Here is a 20,535-nt window from a genome sequence, read left to right as displayed (position 1 = left end):
TTTTGTCATTTTCCAGGGAGGGTGCAGGCCAAGGAAATGGTGATTACAGGCACTGATTAGAGGCAGCATGGAGAGGGCTTTCCCAGAGTGGGTAAGGGGAGGTGAGGGCCAGAAACCCATGGCTTCCTGCCAGCCACATTCCCCCAACTCAAGCAAATCCCTCATCTGCGCAATCTTAGTTTCCTAGGGCTGCGGAAACAAAGTACCACAGAGTAGGTGGCTCTAAGCAACAGATATTCATTCTTTCCCCTTTCTAGAGGCTAGAAGTCGAAAATCAAGGAGTTAACAGGGCTGTGCTCCCTTCAAAGCCTGTAGCTTAGAGTTGGTTCCATACTTCTACTCTGGCTTTTGGCTGTGGCCACGATCCTTGTTCTTTGGCCTGTGGCATAACTCAATCTCTACCTCCTGTCACATGGCCGTCTTTTCTCTCTGTGCATAAGGACACCTTCTATAAGGATACCAGCCCACTGTGACCTCATTGCAACTAGTTACATCATCTACATCCTTATTTCCAAATAAGGTCACATTTTAAGGTACTGGGAGCTCGGACTTCAACATATCTTTTGGGGGACGTAATTCAACCCATATCGCCAGCCTCTGGATTGCTGTAGGAGTCTGTATCACTGTGGGATGTTATAGGATACCTACTGTTGTTCAAGATCAGTGGAGAGATAAAGATTTACAAAAGGTAACTGTTTCAGTTTGCTAAAACTGCCAGAATGCAATATACAAGAAATGGATTGACTTTTACAAAGGGGATCTATTAAGTTACATGTTACAACTCTAAGGCTGTAAAAATGTCCAAATTAAGGCATCAATAAGAGGATACTTTCTCAGAGGAAAGGAATCTGGCATCTGGGGTTGCTCTGTCACATGGGAAGGCACATGCTGACATCTGCTGTCCCTTCTCTTCTGGATTGGTTTCAAAATCAGCTCCTGTGGGTCCTTCTGGCTCCTTCTGGGACATTTTCTTTTTTTAAGTTTATCTTGGCTTTCTCTCATAAAGGGCTCCAGGAAGGGATTAAGACCTACCTTGAATTGGGTGGGTCACATCTCCATGGAAACAACCTAATCAAAAGGTCCCACCCCAAATAAGTCTGCACTCACAAGATTAGATTAAAAGAGCATGGTTTTTCTGGAGGTACATGACAGTTTAAAACCAGCACAGCACCCATGGACTAAGGTGGTTGAAGACTGTAGGTTTATATAAAGACCCTCTCACAGCCCATCCCCGGCCGCCCTGGATGCTGGACTGGATTGTGTGCTCTCGGCGTAGGCACAACCTCTTTCCAGCTGCCCTGCTACCACCATCGAACATGGGCAGGCTCCATGTTAGGCAGGACTTATTGGGTTTCAGCAACAGAAGCCACTCTGACCATCAAGGGTGAAAGAGGAATTTACTGGGGTTACCGAGCAGTGAGTTCATTGCCAAATTGCACAGAGGCCAATGTCATGACACCAGGATTTTAAGAAAGGAGTTTTATTGCAAGATAGCCGAGCAAGGACACAAGGTAAAACTCAAATCTGTCCCCTGGATTGATGGAGGAGCAGGGTTTTTGTGGTCCAAGGACCTTGTAACCAAGGCTATGCTTAGCAGAGCAGCTAAGCATGTTTGGGTGGAAGGACCCTGAGCCCCTGACCCAGGAGGATTAGGTCATGGAGTGCTTAGCTCTGGACTCTTCACCTAAAGATTTCTACGTGAGAAGGAAATATTGTCTATCTTGTTTAAGCCACTGCTTTGTTTTTGTTGTTTCCTTCTTTGATTGTATAGGGGATGTTACGGTACTCTCAGCTGAGCCTGATCTTAACTAATGCATTCCTCTAAATAAATAATAATAAGAGTAATTATCAAAAAGAAGGGGAAAAAGCAAGCTAGGCAGGCAAATAAATCAGTGAATACATCAATTCACTGTCCTCTCATCCCTGGGCTCCCACCATACCAATCCCTCACCCCCACCCTCCTCTGCTTGGACCCCATGGCAAGGATCTCTGGGAGAGCCGGGCAAATCCCAGGCCCTCCAATGTCTGGGAAAACTCAGCCCGCATGTGGGGAAGGTCCCAGTTGACCCAGGCTGGGCTAGGGAGAGACCCTAGATACTCTGTCACTCCCCTGAACTGCACAGATGACCATCTTGTTCTCGGTGCAAGGGGAGGCAGCGAAAGGTGACTTCAAAGGAACAAAAAGGAGAGGCTGCATGGCTCCAGAAAAAGAGGAAGGGCAGCTAGCTCAGTTCGCAGGGGATTTCAGTTGCTTGAGTTTTGTAACTCTGAGACATGACAGCACCTCCCTCCATGAGTTCTGCAAATAAATCATACCCCAAATTATTGTACGTGGACATTTTAGCTGGGACTTTGGGAGACTGTTTGGTGAAGTAAAAGGAACACTGGCTTTGAAATGAGAGCTAGTCCAAGTGCTGCACTGCCTCCAGCGTGTACGACATGGTGAAAAGACTGAGCTTTGGAATCAAATAGAATTACACTTGAACTCTTAGCTCAGATACTTGCTAATATATGATTTTGGATGAAGTCAACATTTTAAAATCTGCCAAGCAGATTATCCTTCCAAAGTTTGTTGTTTAAACGAAATAACAATTGTCAACACCCCAGGGACAGTGCCTGGTTATAGTATATATACAATAAAATTGGGTCCCAAATGTTGATTTTTTTTTTCTTTCAGTATGAGCATACCCTCTCCATGGGATAAGGAAATAACCCTCCCTCTGTCCAGAAAGGTGAAACTAAGCAAGACTGCAGTGGCACCTCAACATACAACTGAAGGTATTTTCCTATCAGAAGCATTACTTAAAAAAAAAAGTTTTTTTAAGTGGTAGGTTTATAGAAAAATCATGCAGAAAACAGATTTCTCATAAATCCTTCTCTCATTAGCCTGCATTAGTGTCATACCTTTTTACCAATGATGAGAGAATAGTCTTGTAATTATGATTAACTATAATCCACAGTTTACAGTAGAGTTCACTCTGTGTGTGATCAGTCTGTGGTTTGTTTGTTTGTTTTATTCTAGTAACATATACACAACCTAAAATTCCCCCCTTTTAACCACATTCAAATATATGATTCAGTCCTGTTAATTATGTTCACAAATACAGTGGTATTTGGTACCGTCAGCACCAAATACCAAAACTTTTCCTTCACCCCAAACAGAAGCATTCTCAGGTTGGCAGTAAGTTCTGTGGAATAATGACTATAGACCCCAAGGGATTTGATCATCTTTTCAGGCCAATCCAGAATCCTAACTACAGTATATATCTTTGTTTGCATGGGTGAAATGTTTTCTGAGCCCCAGACAAACAACTTGCACGTGAACTTTTGAAATGCATAAGCACTTTTCTCCCTCCCCCAAGTGAGAAGCTCTTATCTAAGCCCGGATATTATCACAGCTCTGCCTGGGCCTCTCTCCTCTGCCCTTGGTCCCTCTGCCCCATCTATTCTCAGCGATGACTCAGTGAAGGTGCTAATTGTGGCGCATCCTTGCCTCTTGAATATTTGCTCTTCACTTTGCCAAGCCCAGGCCACTGGTTCGAATTCCCTGGCCTCACTTCTGCTCTCTGTCTCAGCCACCTTCTCATCTGTCACACCATGTAGGAACCTTACGTGTCCGTAGCTTCACACTACAAACATCCCTGGCTGCCTGCTTCTTAATGGATAGCCTTTTGAGGAGATGTGAAGAATAAAGAAAGTTCTAGGGTTCTCTCAGCATTTGTTCAACCTCATACTCTGGAAGAGCTTATAAAATCTGAATCATGGCACAAACAGTAACAACAAATAGATGAACTGGGCTTCATCAAAATGAAAAACTTTCATGCTGCAAATGATGCCATTAAGAAAGTGAAAAGACAATCCACAGGATGGGAGAAAATGTTTGCAAATCATACCTCTGATAAATGACTTGAATCTAGATTATATAAAGAACTCTACAACTCAATAGCAAAAGGACAAATAACCCACTTTTTAAATGGGAAAAGGATATATATAGAAACTTCTCCAAAGAAGATACACAAATGGCCAATAAGCTCATGAATAGATGCTCAACATTATTAGACACCAAGAAAGGGCAAATCAAAACCGCTATGAGATACCATTTCACACCCATAGAGTGGTTATCACCAAAAAGACAGATAAAAACAAGTGTTGGCCAGGATATGGAGAAATCAAAACCTTCATAAACTGTTAGGGGGGATATAAAATGAAACAGCCACTTTGGAAAACAGTTTAGCAGTTCCTCAAATTGGTCAACATAGAGTTAGCACGTGATTCAAAGTCCCCCCAGCCAGCCATGGGCTCTTTCAGGTATGTTAAACATGGCTTTACAGAAGGGACCTAACCCACCCTCCCTACCCCCAGATACTTCTTGCTCTTCAGTGAAGGTGAGGGGCTGGGGGGTATCATGAATCAACTCTTTCTCCTGGCAGATCTGCCTGTCCCTTCACCCAGTCCAGTCACCTAGAGTTTGTGGCTATTGTCATCTCACACACCCATTAACTTGGAGGCTATTTCTCCCTTTGCCAATCGGGGAAGTTGCCAAATACTTCTCCTCTTCCAGTTAGGAACCCCCTGACAGGGGGCCACCCAACTCAGGGGCTGTTTTCCTCCCTCTGGTCTATTGTTGACCCAGCACACTGCCCAGCAGGGCCATGCGCAGTCCTGAGCACATGGACAGAACCAGATGGATGCGATGCAATCAGCAGAGGCCCATTCTGCTGACACAAGGATAAATAACAAAATAACAATGATGGTAGTTTTGGGGTCTTGTCATATCTTTAGGGTATCCAGTGTGATTCACAGCCTCCAAAGAGAAAAGTACACTGAAAAACCAAGCCTCATTGATGCCACTACTCAATAGAGGGACAGTAGTAGATAGGGGTTAGGAGCAAGGGCTGTGCTCATAAGCCTGGCTGCCTACTGACTGTGTGACCTCAGATAAATTATTTAACCTCTCTGGCCTGGGCCTCCTCATCTGTGAACTGGGCGAAATAATAGAGCCCATCTTGCTAGAGCATTGCTAGAAATTAATGAGCTACACATGTGGCCTTTCTTTCTCTCTCAGCCAACACGACAAGCAAACTCATTGCCCTCCGCTTCTGTACGTGGGACATGACTCCCAGGGGTGTGGACCTCCCCGGCAACATGGGACAGAAATCCTAGAATGAGCTGGGACTCAGCATCAAGGGATTGAGAAAACCTTCTCAACCAAAAGGGGGAAGAGAGAAATGAGACAAAGTGTCAGTGGCTGAGAGATTTCAGAGTCGAGAGGTTATCCTGGAGGTTATTCTTACACATTATATAGATATCCCCTTTTTACATTAAGGTGTATTAGGCTAGAGGGAAGTGCCTGAAACTATAGAGCTGTGTTCCTGTAGCCATGTTTCTTGAAGATGATTGTATGATGATAACTTTTTCACAGTGTGACTGTGTGGTTGTGAAAACCTCATGCCTGGTGCTCCTTTTATCTAAGGTATAGACAGATGAGTAAAACATATGGATTAAAAGTAAATAAATAATAGGGGGAACAAATGTTAAAATTAAAAAATGTATATATTGGGTAGATGGAAATACTAGAGGGTCAATGAAAGGGAGGGATAAGGGGTATGGTATGTATGAGTTTTTTCTTTTTTCTTTTTATTTCTTTTTCTGGAGTGATGCAAGTGTTCTAAGAAAAATGATCATGGTGATGAATACACAGCAATGTGATGATATTGTGAGCTATTGATTGTACAACATTGTTCTAGTTTGCTAGCTGCTGGAATGCAATATACCAGAAACAGAATGGCTTTTAAAAGGGAGAGGCAAGTTTACAGTTCTAAGGCCAAGAAAATGTCCCAATTAAAACAAGTCTAAACAAATGTCCAATCAAAGGCATCTAGGGAAAGATACCTTGGTTCAAGAAGGCCGATGAAGTTCAGGGTTTCTCTTTCAAGTGAGAAGGCACATGGCGAACACAGTCAGGGCTTCTCTCTCAGCTGGAAGGGCACATGGCGAACACGGCATCATCTGCTAGCTTTCTCTCCTGGCTTCCTATTTCATGAAGCTCCCCAGGAGGCATCTTCCTTCTTCATCTCCAAAGGTCGCTGGCTGGTGGACTCTCTGCTTTGTAGTGTTGCAGCATTCTCTGCTCTCTCTGAATCTCTCTGAATTTCTCATTCTCCTCTTTTATAGGACTTCAATAAACCAATCAAGACCCATTCAAATGGGTGGAGACATGTTGTGTCACCTAATCCAGTTCAACAACCATTCTTAACTAAATCACATCAACCAGGGAGATGATCTCATTACAGTTTCAAACACAGTATTGAATAGAGATTATTCTACCTTTATGAACTGGGATTTATATTAAAACATGGCTTTTCTTAGGGGGCATACTTCCTTTCAAACCAGCACAACCATGTATGGAATGTTTGCATGCTAAGAATGTATGTGCTTATACGTTGTTGTAGCAATAAAAAATAAAATAAACTAATAAGCTAGCACAGTTTCTTGGCACGTTATAGACCCCTAATAAATGTATAAATATGAGCTATTATTATTATCATCATTACTCATCTGACCACACACCACCTCCACCCTGCTCACGGGCATGCTGTAAACCATCATCTGGCTGGGGAGATATTTTGGAGCAGCACCAGCCCCAGTGGGCCTGAAACCTGCACAGTCTTCCAGAGCCAGTATTCAGAAAGGCCCCATGCTGGCTATAATGCTCTGTTGCTGTCATCTTGAAATTCAGAATAATTTTGGAAAGGGGCTTCATTTGCATTGCGCCCTGTAAATTGTGTAGCCAGTCCCACCTTGGGGGCCAGGAAGTTGCAGCCCCACTTCTCCGCTAGCAGCCCCGCTCAGCCAACTTTCCACCTTGCCCAGCCCTGGTCAGTGGAGCTCCAGGCCTCTGACACAGAAGCCAACTCTGTGAGCTTCTTTGCCGGGGGTCGACTTCCCACTGGTCGGATGCCCAGGAACCCTTTCCATCCTGCACCAGTCTATCAACGTGGAGACTCCTGGCTCTGGAAAACGGAATTAAGGAGTGAGAGAAAGGACCCCTTCGTGAGCACCGCTCTCCTTAATGCTGTGCTGGGCCCCCTCTCACATTGCCTCAGTATCCCGGCTGCCAGCCTATGGGGCTGGCTCTGTTGCCTCATTACAGAGAGGGGCCGGCAGAGGCGCTGAGAAGCCAAGTTACGCAGAGCTGGGCTGACGCGGGGTGAGGAGCAGGAAAGTGAAGACACAGCAGGAATCTGCCCCCAGGTGTGTGTCCGGGAATGTTGGGAATGTTTGGGGGTGGGGATAGGAGGTCGGCCCCGAGGCACAGCCACACGAGAGGGGAAATGTCACTGGGAAGGAAAATGATCTGCTACAGCTGTGGCCAAGACCCCCAGCCCAGAGCCCTTGGTGACAACGCCAGGCTGCGAGGATGAACTCCAGAAAAGAAAGTGACCTCCGATCCTGCCAAGCCCGCAGACATACTGCAGGCCTCTGTGGGGAACCTGGGGGAGTGTGGATGACTCAGGGCTGTCAGCCCCTGCTTGCAAACAACTCAAAACACGTACCTTCTGTGTGCAAAGAACAGACCATGTTTAAATGATTGGGCAATCTGGAGATCTGTGTCAGCAATCAGCTCAGGGAGAAACCCCTGGAGGGAGGGGATTTCACCATCACTGGCAAGGCAGGGAGACCCCCAGCAAGAGAAGCAGACCCCCTGCGAAAGGAGTAGTCTCCATGTGAGGAGGGTGACCTGGCAGGAGCTGGTTCTACCTGGGAGAGAAGACGCAGAAAGAGAAGGCAGAGAAAGGGCTGGGCTTTGGTTGGGTCTGACATTTCTCATCCCTTTTTCACATGTAAGACACCAGATAAAGGGAAATAAGCCTTCTTGAAAGAAAGTTGGGGATGGCTGGGATGGGAGCAGAGCCCCCGTGGTCTTAGTCACAGGGGAGGCCCGTGTGAAGTCAAGACTTCAGGTAGAAGGCCAACATGCTCAAGTTTTTTTCCCCTCTAAATATTGGGCATTCTTCCATCTCTGTGCTTCACCTCACCTAACATCTGTTATCTTCCAGATAGATTCCAGCTCAGGCAAACACAGGAGCGTCTCCAAGAGGTCGTGCCAGTCTGATAAACAAGCCAAAGACACTCATCTTTGCCAATCAAGAAGCATTACTTCTCCATGTTGCTCAGCTTGCCAGCTGTTTGGGAGTTTTCTGACCCTCCTCCTCCTTATAGCACCCTGCCAGCTAATGCAACCCCCTGGTTCTCCATACTGGGTTGCTGTCTGTTTTCTGGAGATGGTGGATCATGGGATGGTTGAGTGTGCCAAACTTGAAATCAACCAAACTCTTGTGTTCACTGGCACTAAACCTCGTGTGTCCATATGCTGGACCTTCTATTTGCTGCAGCTCCTTCTCCAGGAAAATGGAGAGGACCTTATGAGGTTGTTATAAGGCTTGAAGGAAGTGACAGCACATGTTTGGCCAAGGCCAGGCACAGAGGAAGTGCCTAACAAGGGTGATAGTGATCGCTGGGTGGGTAAAATGAGAGTGGGCACTGCATGTGGGCCATGGCCAGCCAAACAGAACATTTCTTTTAATGTTCAAACCATAATGACTTGGAGCCCTGTGCTGGTTTGAATCTGTTGTGTACCCCAGAAAAGCCATATCTTTAGTCCTCATTCAATACTGCTGGGTGGAATCTTTTTGATTGTTTCCATGGAGATGTGACTTGAGAGTCACTCAAGTTCCATGGGAAGGAGTGGTAACAGGGATAGGAAGAGCCTGAAAGGAAATGTTTTCAAAATGCAAGGTATTGCTCCAATGCAATGAGGGTTGAAGGAACCATAGGGCCATCTTGGCCCCAAGGAGATTTGTGGGTTTGGAAGCTCCAGAAGTTAGAACCACAGCTGGGCAGAAGCAGCGCAGAACACAAGGGACACCCAGTGGGAGGTGGCGAGGATTCTGTGGACATAGCAGGGGCCCAGTTTTGCCCTGCAGAAGAGTGGGGCCACCAGCCAGCCTGGGATAGCTCTGGCATTCCTATGAGGTTGCTCCTGTAGACCCTGAGAAATCTCATGGGCAGTGGGGGTGGGAGGCCAGGGCAAGGGGGCAACGTGCCACCCCAGCTGCTGAGTCCTTAACCAGGAAAATGTGGGTGCAAGTGCTGATTCAACTTGCCTGAGACTCACAGATAGGCGAAGTCTGGGCACATGTGGGTTCTTGGAGTTGACTCAGTGTTCCAAAACCTACTTCACACCTAAGAAGCATGCCTTTCTCCATCTTTCCTGCTTTGCTAAGTCAAGGTGGACTTTATATGGCCTTCTCATTCACACAAAAGACACACTAATCATGGGCGTCATTTTTGAGAGCAAAGGCCATCATTTCTGAGCTCCTGCTCTGGAATAGGAGGGACCTGGCCTCAGGGACCCACAGATGACCTCAGAGCCCAGGTGCCTCGGCTCCAGGCTGACGCACTTTCCATCCCTCTGCCTTCGCCTCTGTCCTCTCCTGCTCAGCAAGGAGCCCGCTGCATAGTGTTCCCCAATCTGCAGTTCTCCAGCTGCAGCCCAGCCTTGTGTTGAGGCAGAAAAGCCATCCAGCAGGCTGTGTGAGCCAGCTGAGGTCACTCTGGCTGGCCCCCAGGGCCACCCACATCTCTGCAAAGCCACCACCGCCCATGCCAGAGGCAGGATTACTGCAGTCTTCACTCTCTCACCCTCGCCCTCACTCTCCTCACTCTTTCCACTTCTTCCCCTTCCCCCAGCTCTTCTTGTCACCCTCCTGGAGGAAAGGCCTGGGAAATCTCAAGTAGGAGGCCCCCAGAGTTGCCAGCCCTTAAGAAGATTCCCCAACTTCCCTCAGAACTCCTTGCCCAGGTTGCCACACCTATTGGGAGCCGTTGCAGTGTAAGGTAAGGAAATGATAGGTGCTTGGCATGGAACTTAAGTCGATTTTTCTAGCTTAATGTGAAAGTCTTGCTGCTATTTTGGTTTTAGATTTTGTCAACCAGGCACTGCTTTCCCAATATCTTATTCAATTCCCAGATTCATCTTGGGAGCTGACGCTGATGCCCCACCCGTCCCCTCCCAACCCCATCCTCAGGATGATGGCAGGGTGGAGCTACACCTAATCCAATTTAGTGGGTCTACTTCTATGGTTCGAGGCCTACACAAATGCAACGTGAAATTGTAAAAGGTAAACCCCGCTAAGGCAAAAATATGGAATGTGTTGTCTAGTGACCAAAATTTCATAAAACAACATTCTTTTTTTGTTCTTGGTAGTAAAAAAAAGACAAAGTAGTCAGACCAGGGAGAAATCCATGAAGATTTTCCTGGTGATGGAAAAGGGCCCACTGCTTGTAGGATGCATCTCCATTTCTCCATTTCCACTCTGCCTCCCTCTTCGCCAGCCTGGGGCACAAAAGAACATCATTTCTTTTAATGTGCAAACCATAATGACTGGGGCCCTGTTTCAGTTTGAATCTGTTGTGTACCCCCAGAAAAGTCATGTTGTTTAATCTTCATTCAGTATTGCTGGGTGGAATCTTTTTGTTTCCATGGAGATGTGACCCACCAATTGTAGGTAGTAACTTTTCATTAGATGGTTTCCGTGGAGATATGTCTCCACCCATTCAAAGTTGGGTTGCTTACTGTCCTTTAAGAAGGAACCATTTTGGAAAAAAGCTGGAGAGCCATGAGAGCCACCAGAACTGACAGAGCCCTCGGGAAGCCATTGACGAGAAAGCTAGTAGAACTCTCCATGTGCCTTTACAGATGAAAGAGAAACCCTGAATGTCATCAGCCTTCTTGAACCAAGGTATCTTTCCCTGGATGCCTTAGATTGGACATTCTTATAGCCTTGCCTTAATTTGGACATTTTCATAGCCTTAGAACTATAAACTTGCAACTTAATAAATTCCCTTTTTGAAAGTCATTCCATTCTGGTATATTGCATTCTGGCAGCTTTCAAATTATAACAGCCCAAATTGCCCAAATTAGCAGGAATTCCAGTCTCTCTTTAGAGGCCTCCATCCCCACATAATTTCCTGGAATTCCATGTTATGCTCACCTGTGTTCAAATCTATCCTGATGACTGCTTGTCACTTCCACTGGCCATTTGTACATTGGGCAGTTGCTGTGCTAGAATTCTCGGACCTCTCACTTGCTCACCGTCCACTTCTCCAGGTCACTTGCACCCTTCTACGAGATTCCCCCAAGTAAGGTCATAGTCCCTTTCCCTGTTGCAAAGCAGGCTGGCGCCTGTCAAGGTATGTGATGTTAAAGAACCTGAAAATGGAGATGCCAACTCTCCTGGCTAGACACATATGTGAGAAAAACATGCCTCAACTGCTTCAATGGCACGTTCTAGCTACTGATGTGCCCACTTGACATCACTGGTAAAACAGAACACGGGAAATCTCAGTCTGCACTGTCAGCATCCAGATTGCTGGTGATATCATAATTTTTTCCAAAAACAGTAGGCAGTGCTGTGTATAAAGAGCTTCTCCAGATGTAATTGAAAGTTTCTTCACCAAATATCAAAAACTGCCAGTGATCACTCTCTAAAATAAAAGTCTATGGAGACTATCTTTCCCAGACATCCTGCTACACATTTAACGTGGACAGTCACAAGCTGGCCATGAGTCAAATATTTAGAGAGTAAGGAAATCAGTGGGACAGAGCTTAGGTCCCAACGTATGGACAAAGAAACAAGAAGAAATCTGTCTGGGCATGAGCGCTGGCTTCGAAAACGTGAGACGTGTGGGAAACTTTGTCTTCTGTATACTCACTTCAGGTGAACTGTATGCTTTGTGCTAATCAGAATAAACTGGGTTATGCTGTAGTAATAAACAGCCCCAAAATCTCTGTGCTTAGTACAACAAAATTTATTTCTTGCTTAATCTGCGTGTCCCATATAGGTTAGCAAGGGGCTCTGCTCCCCACATGTCTCTCGAGGGCTCAAGTGTATGAAGGTGCCACCATTCTGCAGCTCTGCCAAATGGAGCAGCATCATTCTCAGTGACTTCTGCTCATATTCCACCAGCCAGAGCGAGTCCTGTGGCCCCACAAAAGGGGCCAAGAAAAGAGGGGAGTAAGTGGAATATTTAGGGGTCATTACTGTCTCTGTCACACTTTTCCTTATGAATACTTACTTTGAGAAATGAATCTGAAATGGACCATTTACATCTTTCTGTGAATTAAAGTTAATTATTTCTAATCAGGCACATTAACACATTTAGCTTTCTGTCTTCCTTTGTGGATTGAAAGATTTTGTTCCCTGATGAAAGGATTCCAAACATTGGTGGCAAATGAGAAGAGAATTGGGAAGAGTAGATAGCACACCATCTAGCTGTCTCTGTACTCATTTATTTATATTTCATCTTCTCCCTCCCACAATATTTTAAGGAGGCTCACAAAAGTATGTAGAACAAAAGACACAATGAGATTTTAAAAAGAGTGAAGAAATAGGGATATATGGAAATAAGAACGGGAAAAGAAATCCTAAAATCAGGAATACACATGCAGTAGATTTGATGTAGATAACAAATATAGTACTGAGCTTCCTAGAAGCCAAAAGAAATAAGAAAAACATCATCAGCCACATATGACACATGGCTCTGAAGACAAAAACAAGCCAAGGACTCCAGAGAAGCATAACTATTCCTAGTCTGAGGCCAGAGAGATATGTTTCCAGTCAACCTTTACAAAGACCTCAATGAGCAAGAGAAACAAAGAAATGTAACAGGAACAGTACAGAATTGTTGGTTATTATATCAACTGATTTGGGGTTACATAAAATCCTACAATGATATGGCACTCAAGAATTGCCATAAAGGGAATTCATACATAAGTGAATTTGAATATTACCCAATTGGAGGCTGGCTCCCATTCCCCACCTGGCTCCTGCCTGTTTCCAAACAAAGGCAGCCTGAAGTTCTGCTCTCCTTGGTGAGTATGCTGTTTTGAGGCTATGTGTACCTTAGAAAAGCCATGTTCTTTAGGTCCTGGTCCAGTCTCATGGGGCCAGACCTATTGTTTAGGATGGAGCCATTTGATTAAGTTGTTTCCAGGGTAGGTGGGACCTTTTGATTAGGTGGTTTCCACGGAGATGTGTCTCCACCTATTCAAGGTGGGTCTTAATCCGCTTACTGGAGTCCTTTAAAAGGGAACCATTTCTGGAAAAAGTTGATGCAGAAAGAAAGAAAAATCCAGCTTCTCAGGGAAGCTGTTTGAAACCAGAAGCCAAAGGACCAGTAGCCAATAGCCACATGCCTTCCTAGTTGATGGAGGTGTTCTGGACACCATTGACCTTTCTTGAGCCAAGGTATCTTTCTTTGGATGGCTTAGTTTGGACATTTTTATGGACTAGAACTGTAAACTTGTAACTTAATAAATCCCCTTTATAAAAGCCAACCCAATTGAGAGCGGGGAGAAATTCAACTTCCCCAAGTCAAATTCTTGGTATTCTCACAAGCAGTGTGGACAACCAAAGCTATAGGCTGAGCCCCCAGTCTTGGGGGTTGTTCATATGAAACTTAACCCCACAAAGGATAGGTCAAGTCTACTTAAAATTTAGGCCTGAGAGTCACCCCCAAGAGAGCCTCTTTTGTTGCTCAGATGTGGCCTCTCCCTCCAGCCAACATGACGAGCAGTCTCACCACCCTCCCCCTCTCTGCGTGGGACATGACTCCCAGGGGTGTGGACCTTCCTGGCAATGTGGGACAGAGATCCTGGAACAAGCTGAGACTCAGCATCAAGGGACTGAGAAAAAACCTAGAATTAGCTGAGAATTAACATCAAGGGATTGAGAGAACCTTCTCGACCAAAAGGGGGAAGAGTGAAATGAGACTAAGTGTCAATGGCTGAGAGATTCCAAACAGAGTCGAGAGGTTATCCTGGAGGTTATTCTTATGCATTAAGTAGATATCACCTTGTTGTTCAAGACGTAGTGGAGAAAGACTGGATACAAAAACTCAGAAATGGACAGCACAATACTACCTAATTGTAATGTAATTATGTTAAAACACTGAATGAAGCTGCATCTGAGGTATAGTTTTTTTATTTTTATTATTTTTATTTTTTATATATTTTTTATTTTTTTATTTTTTCTCTCTATTACCGTTTTATTTCTTTTTCTGCTGTCTTTCTATTTCTTTTTCTAAATTGATGCAAATGTACTAAGAAATGATGAATATGCATCTATGTGATGATATTAAGAATTATTGATTGTATATGTAGAATGGGATGATTTCTAAATGTTGTGTTAGTTAATTTTTTTAATTAATTAAAAAAAAAGGTGTAGTGGAGAGGCTGGAGGGAACTGCCTGAAAATGTAGAGCTGTGTTCCAGTAGCCATGTTTCTTGATGATGATTGAACAATGATATAGCTTTCACAATGTGACTCTATGAATGTGAAAACCTTGTGTCTGATGCTCCTTTTATCTACTGTATCAACAAAAGAGTAGAACATATGGAATAAAAATAAATAATAGGGGGAATAAATGTTAAAATAAATTTAGTTTGAAATGCTAGTGGTAAATGAAAGCAAGGTAAATGAAAGGGGTAAGGGTATGGTATGTATAACTTTTTCTTCTCTAATATCATTTTATTTCTTTTTCTGTTGTCTTTTTATTTCTTTTTCTAAATCGATGCAAATGTTCTAAGAAATGATGAATATGCAACTATGTGATGACATTAAGAATTACTGAGTATATATGTAGAATGGAATGATATCTTATTGTTTTGTTTGTTTGTTGTTAATTTTTTTAATTAATAAAAAATAATTTAAAAAAATTTTTAAAAAGCCAACCCATTTCTTGTATATTGTATTCCAGCAGAATCTGTAAACTACTACAGTGAGTAAAGGAGAATAGAGAACTAATGGGTTAGATAAGATCAAGTAGAGGAATCCCAATTCTGGAACCCCTCTCTGCGTGGGACATGACTCCCAGGGGTGTGGACCTTCCTGGCAATGTGGGACAGAGATCCTGGAACAAGCTGAGACTCAGCATCAAGGGACTGAGAAAAAACCTAGAATTAGCTGAGAATTAACATCAAGGGATTGAGAGAACCTTCTCGACCAAAAGGGGGAAGAGTGAAATGAGACTAAGTGTCAATGGCTGAGAGATTCCAAACAGAGTCGAGAGGTTATCCTGGAGGTTATTCTTATGCATTAAGTAGATATCACCTTGTTGTTCAAGACGTAGTGGAGAAAGACTGGATACAAAAACTCAGAAATGGACAGCACAATACTACCTAATTGTAGACAGAGTAAGTCCCTAATTCTGCTAGATCTAGCTAAAGTTCCTAAACTTGATCCAGCAGAAAGCTGCAGGACCCAGAATCATTATCAACAATATTTAAACCAAATCAGACAGTTGCTGCCCAGTGGTACCACATAGCTGCAGGGAACAGGATGGTCGGGGACCCCACTATAGGACTCAGAACTACCAGCTTGCTTCCAGGCGAGGCTTACCTGGTCACTTCTTCTGTCTCCAAGCACGGCTGAAGATTTGGGACTCTGTTTATCACACTTCGGCAGGCTTTCCCATGTTTTATTCTTGAAATGCTTATAAGATCCACTGGGGAGTCACAGAAGCCTCTGCAGAGATAGCTGAGAGAAAAGAGGCCTCGATCTTGATTTGTGATGTGGGTGCTCCATGCTGTCCACCCTGTGGCCATTATAACAGGGATGATGAAGCCAGTAGTAACAGAAGAGGCGAGGAAGCCACAAGTGAAATAAAGGGAGATGGAAATTTATGAAAAGACTAAAATTTGAGAATAAGGGCTTATTAAAAGAAAAAGAAATTAAATTATTTTTAATTAAATGATTTACTATTGTAAATAAGAATTTTAAATCTCCAAAAGTGAACATTTAGAAATTGTGATATAAAATATGATTTAGGGTAACATCAATAAAAGTAAGAAGATGAAAAATTAAATGATACCAAATTAAACATATGGCATGAAAGTTAGAAGCACACATTAAAAAACTAAAAACGGGAGATTCAATGTTAAAATAAAAAACCAGACCATCAAAAATAAAAATAATTTTAAAGTAAAATAAACTGTAGAGAATTTTGGGTGAGGGTGTAGGGAAGAGAACTGTTTCAATGTAAATGGATGTATCCTTATTGGAGGATGATTTGGAAATAGGTTTTAAAAAGCATACATTTAACCTTTGACCTAGCAATCACATCTCCAGAAATTTATACTAAGAATATAGGCAAGTGTACAAAAAGACAAAGGAATATAAGCAGATAGGCAAAAATATCATCTGATTAGTGTATAGTAGGAAATAATAAAATTAAAAGGAAGTTGTCTTATATGAATAAGAATGAAGGCTTGGCTATAATGAAGTTATATTAATACAATGGAATACTGTATTACCATTAAAACAAGTATGTAGATCTATGTTTACTGATGAAGTCTTTTGTAATGTATTATTAAGCAAAAATACATACAGCCTGGAATATATTTACCAAGACATGGGCTTTAGGTGGTGGGAATAATTTCTTCTTTTTTTCATATCTGCATTTCCAATTTTTCTACAATGATCATGTAAAATTTCAAAATAAAGTATTTAAAAAATTATCTAAGTGGGTGATTGCTCCCCAAGCTGAATTTACCTGCTCCTTCAACTTTTCCTTAGTGGCATGGCTTTCTTTCCTGGGCACTTGGCCTTTGATACTTTCCAGCTAATTAGGGTGGCTTTTTGGTAACACCAGTTGGTATAATAACACTAGTATGGCACAAAGTCCATGCAACTACATTTTAATATATCCAAATACTCAGTCAATGAGGGAAAACTCTTCTTTCCAGAAGAAAGCATACAGAATGAATAACAGAATTAGGAAATACACATTTTGTAGCCACTAATGAATAATACCAAAAGACGTCATCAGATAATGTGTTGACAAGGATCAATGAGCTAATGGATATGCATGGGGAGCCAAAGTATCACCTCACAGATGACTTGCTCACTGTAAAGGGAAAAAAACCTCGCTTTACAATGGAGCAATCATCGGCTGCCAACAACTTAATCCAGTGATCACACCTGGCATCTCCAACAGAAAAAACAGACAGTATGCACCCCCTGATGCAATGCAACGGACGGTACACAGTATCTCCTGATATGATGCAATGTGGAGCACTGCTGCCAAAAACCTTTACTCTGAATGTAGTGGGGCTGTTAGATAGAATTCCATTTTACAAGAAATAAAGAAAAGGGAGGATAGAGTTAAAGAACACTACAAGGAGATAGACAAAGGCAGAATGTGAAACATTGTACAAGACAACTGGCTTGGTTTTTTCAATGTAAAAAAGAAAAGAGAAGAAACAAACAGTGGGAGTAGAGATTGATGGACACACACACATATATATATACACATATATTTAACACATTTATTTGTCATCAAAATATATTTAAAATATCTATTTAAATGGAAGAACAAATCAAAAACTAATAGAAGCAAATTCCTATAGGGTTAGAGAGGGGATGGGAATGAAAGCTATACTACTCTGAATATACCTTTGTTTGAAGATATCACTTTGGAACCACGTACATGTTTAAATCATTTTTTTTAATTCTAAAAATTGAAAGCAAAAGGAAACAAATGGATCTAACTGCATATTGAGTTGCTGTCTTAACCACCAAGATGAACTATTTCAACAACTTTAATAAGCAGTTATTTGACTATATATTCTTAGTGTGATACCCTAAGGATAAAAGGATGAAAAATCCTAAAATTTTTAAGTAATTGTTCTAGTCTGTTAGCTCCCAGAATGCAACACACCAGAGATGGACTGGCTTTTAATAAAAGGGGATTTATTTCATTAATTCTTCAGAGGAAAGGCAGCTCACTTTCAACTAAGGTTCTTTCTTACGTGGGAAGGCACAGAATGATTTCTGCTGGCCTTTTCTCCAGGCCTCTGGGTTCCAACATTTTTCCCCAGGATGATTCCTTTCTGCATCTCCAAAGGCCTGGGCTGAGCTGCGAGTGCTGAGATGACGTATGCTGAGCTGCTTGGGCTGTGCTACATTGAGTCTCTCATTTAAGCACCCGCCAATTAAATCAAACATCATTCATTGCAGCAGGCATGCCTCCTAGCTGACTACAGATGTAATCAGCAACAGATGAGGTTCACATGCCACTGGCTCATGTCCACAGCAACAGAACTAGGCACCTTCACCTAGCCAAGTTGACACCTGAATCGAACTACCACAGTAATCATATTATTACTGTTATGTTCTATATGACATAGCAAATAAGTAATTACATTAATGTATTAGAAACCAAAAATTTTCAGAGGAAGGGAAAAAATTCCAATATAAAATCAAAATAACAAAAACCTTTATAATCCTAAATTTAATTGGAAATATTAGTATGATTTGTTTATTTTTCTCTTAAAATTTTTTTTCTACCTCTGTCCACGAAAAAGTTTATAAAGGTCCCAGCACCCAAACTGTGGTCTCTAAAAGCCATTTTCCATTAAAAGGAACCAGGGCTCCCTGGAGAAGTGACTAATTCTGGGCCCAGAGAAAGATATAAGGTTAACCTGAAACATCTTGTTGTACCAGAGAACTAGAGAGCTATGGAAACTTTGTATGAGCAAACCAAAAGAACTCAAGAATCAACATGAAGGAGAATCTACTGACCAAGATGGGACAATTTGAGTATCAAAAAATAGTGACTTTTTTGGACTGAACAATAAATGGTGGGACTAAAGAAGAAGAGAGAGAGAGAAATTAATTGGTCACACTGGATATCTTTGGAGAATGCCAGGGAATGAACTAATTACTCTGAACACTGGTAAATAAGGGAAAGAAGCAAGCACTTATCATGTCTTTTTTTGTATAAACTGTTCTTCAGGGAACCAAATAGTTAATGAGGGAAAATTCATCTTTATTGAAGAATTCCAACTAAGAAATGCAGAATAACATCTTGAATATTTACAGACGAAATTATATGATGTCTGGGATTTGTCTCAATATATCAGAGGAAGGGAGGGTATAAATGAAACAAGATTGGACATGTGTCGATAATCCTTAAAGCTGGGTGATGGGGAAAAGCTGCTTACCCTATTCTTTTATGCCACTATATATCCCAAAACATAATTTAGTAAATGTTTAAAATTTTCCATAATAAAAGGTAAAATGTACAGAGACTAAAGAGACATAACCAAATGCAAAAAAGGTCTTAATTTAAGATAGTTTTAAAAAATTGCAAAGTCCATTTTTGAAAATGGGTTGAGAATTAGCTGACATTGGGAAATTATTATTAGTTTTACTAGGTATGATAATGGTATTGTATATATGTACAATTATTAACAATTGTTGTATCTAGGTGGTAGGCAAATACTGTTTTTCAATATGCTTGAAATTTTCCATCATACAAAATTGAAAAAATAAAAGCCTAGTAGACGTTAACTCAGAATTTCTCAGTCTACTGGTAATCTGATGTGTGCAGTTACCAAATGATGGTGAACTTTCATCCCATGTATACCTGTTGACCTGGCAAAATTATTTAACAGTGCCCTTTTTACCCTCAAAATATTCCAGTTTTGGTTGACAAATTCGAGGTCACCCTTAGCAGGCTACTTTCTCCTCTCCTTTCCTTTTGGGGGAGAATGTCATGTTTCATTTTCAGCATCTCTCCCAGCAGGTAAAAAGGCCAGAAAGGGTTATACTATAATTTGCTAGTTGCTTTCCCATGAGCTAAAGGGAGCCCATGAATGTCTGTGCTTCTTGTTGTCTTTTAGCACCACATTCAGTTGAAAGGAAATCATAAGAAGAGATGATCGACGTTTCTTCCAACACGTGCAGACTCTGAAATGCTGAACATCTTAAGAAGAAATCTCCCAAAATGCTAGACCAGAGAACCCGATTCCACGTGGCTGCTGCTTTATTTATGAGCTCCCAAGGCTGAGCATGGAGAGGAGTGCATTAAACTCAATGGAGCAGCTCAGCCTTCCTCTTGGGACCAATAAACTTAAAAGGGCATTTAGCTCTTACAGTCCAGGGGGAAGTTAGCTAATCAGAGCAATAAAGTCTGCTCCAAGAGGAATCTGATAGGCTTTTTTCACTAACAGTGGTGGGGGCTCAGGTTAACTCGGCCAGGCTTTCCATGCAGCAGTGGGCCAGGAAAGGTTGTAATTTATTTACCTAGCAGCGCACCTGGCATACAGTAGGTGCTTAATAAATGTGAATTGTTGACAGAGCTCTCTCCCCTTCATGTGCTCTGACTTACAGCTCTGACTGAGGGACTTAGTTGGAATGTAACAATTCTTGCCAAGTGATTTGAAGTAAAGATCAAAGCTAAAAGTGTGAAATCCCAGTCAGCTCCATCTCTCCACCACACCCCACAAAAACATTAAAGAAAATATCTTCATCCGGTATTTTTGTATGTGTGTGTGTGTGTGTGGGGGGGGTTCTTTTCTTTTCTTTTTTGGTAAAATTACAGTAGTCTAGAGCTGAGAATGATAGTAAAATTAGGTGTTTAGCACTGACCTTAGCATAAAGCAGACCTGAGTTCAAATCCCCATTT

General features: G+C 42.3%; 1 long non-coding RNA gene across 3 annotated transcripts; it reads left to right on the top strand.

Moving 5' to 3' along the window:
• Nucleotides 1-510: 510 nt before the first annotated feature.
• Nucleotides 511-20,046, top strand: LOC143687906 (uncharacterized). 3 transcript variants are annotated; one of them, XR_013177726.1, is made up of 5 exons: nt 511-688; nt 2,678-2,778; nt 9,754-9,900; nt 10,034-10,184; nt 19,751-20,046. It is a non-coding gene; the product is annotated as an uncharacterized LOC143687906 (long non-coding RNA). The 3 variants fall into 3 exon arrangements; XR_013177725.1 differs by lacking the exon at nt 10,034-10,184; XR_013177727.1 differs by lacking the exons at nt 9,754-9,900; nt 10,034-10,184.
• Nucleotides 20,047-20,535: the final 489 nt, after the last annotated feature.

The sequence above is a fragment of the Tamandua tetradactyla genome, chromosome 1 (genome assembly GCF_023851605.1).
Source record: "Tamandua tetradactyla isolate mTamTet1 chromosome 1, mTamTet1.pri, whole genome shotgun sequence".
Classification (NCBI taxonomy): domain Eukaryota; kingdom Metazoa; phylum Chordata; class Mammalia; order Pilosa; family Myrmecophagidae; genus Tamandua; species Tamandua tetradactyla.
This window is presented reverse-complemented; position numbering and strand designations above follow the sequence as displayed.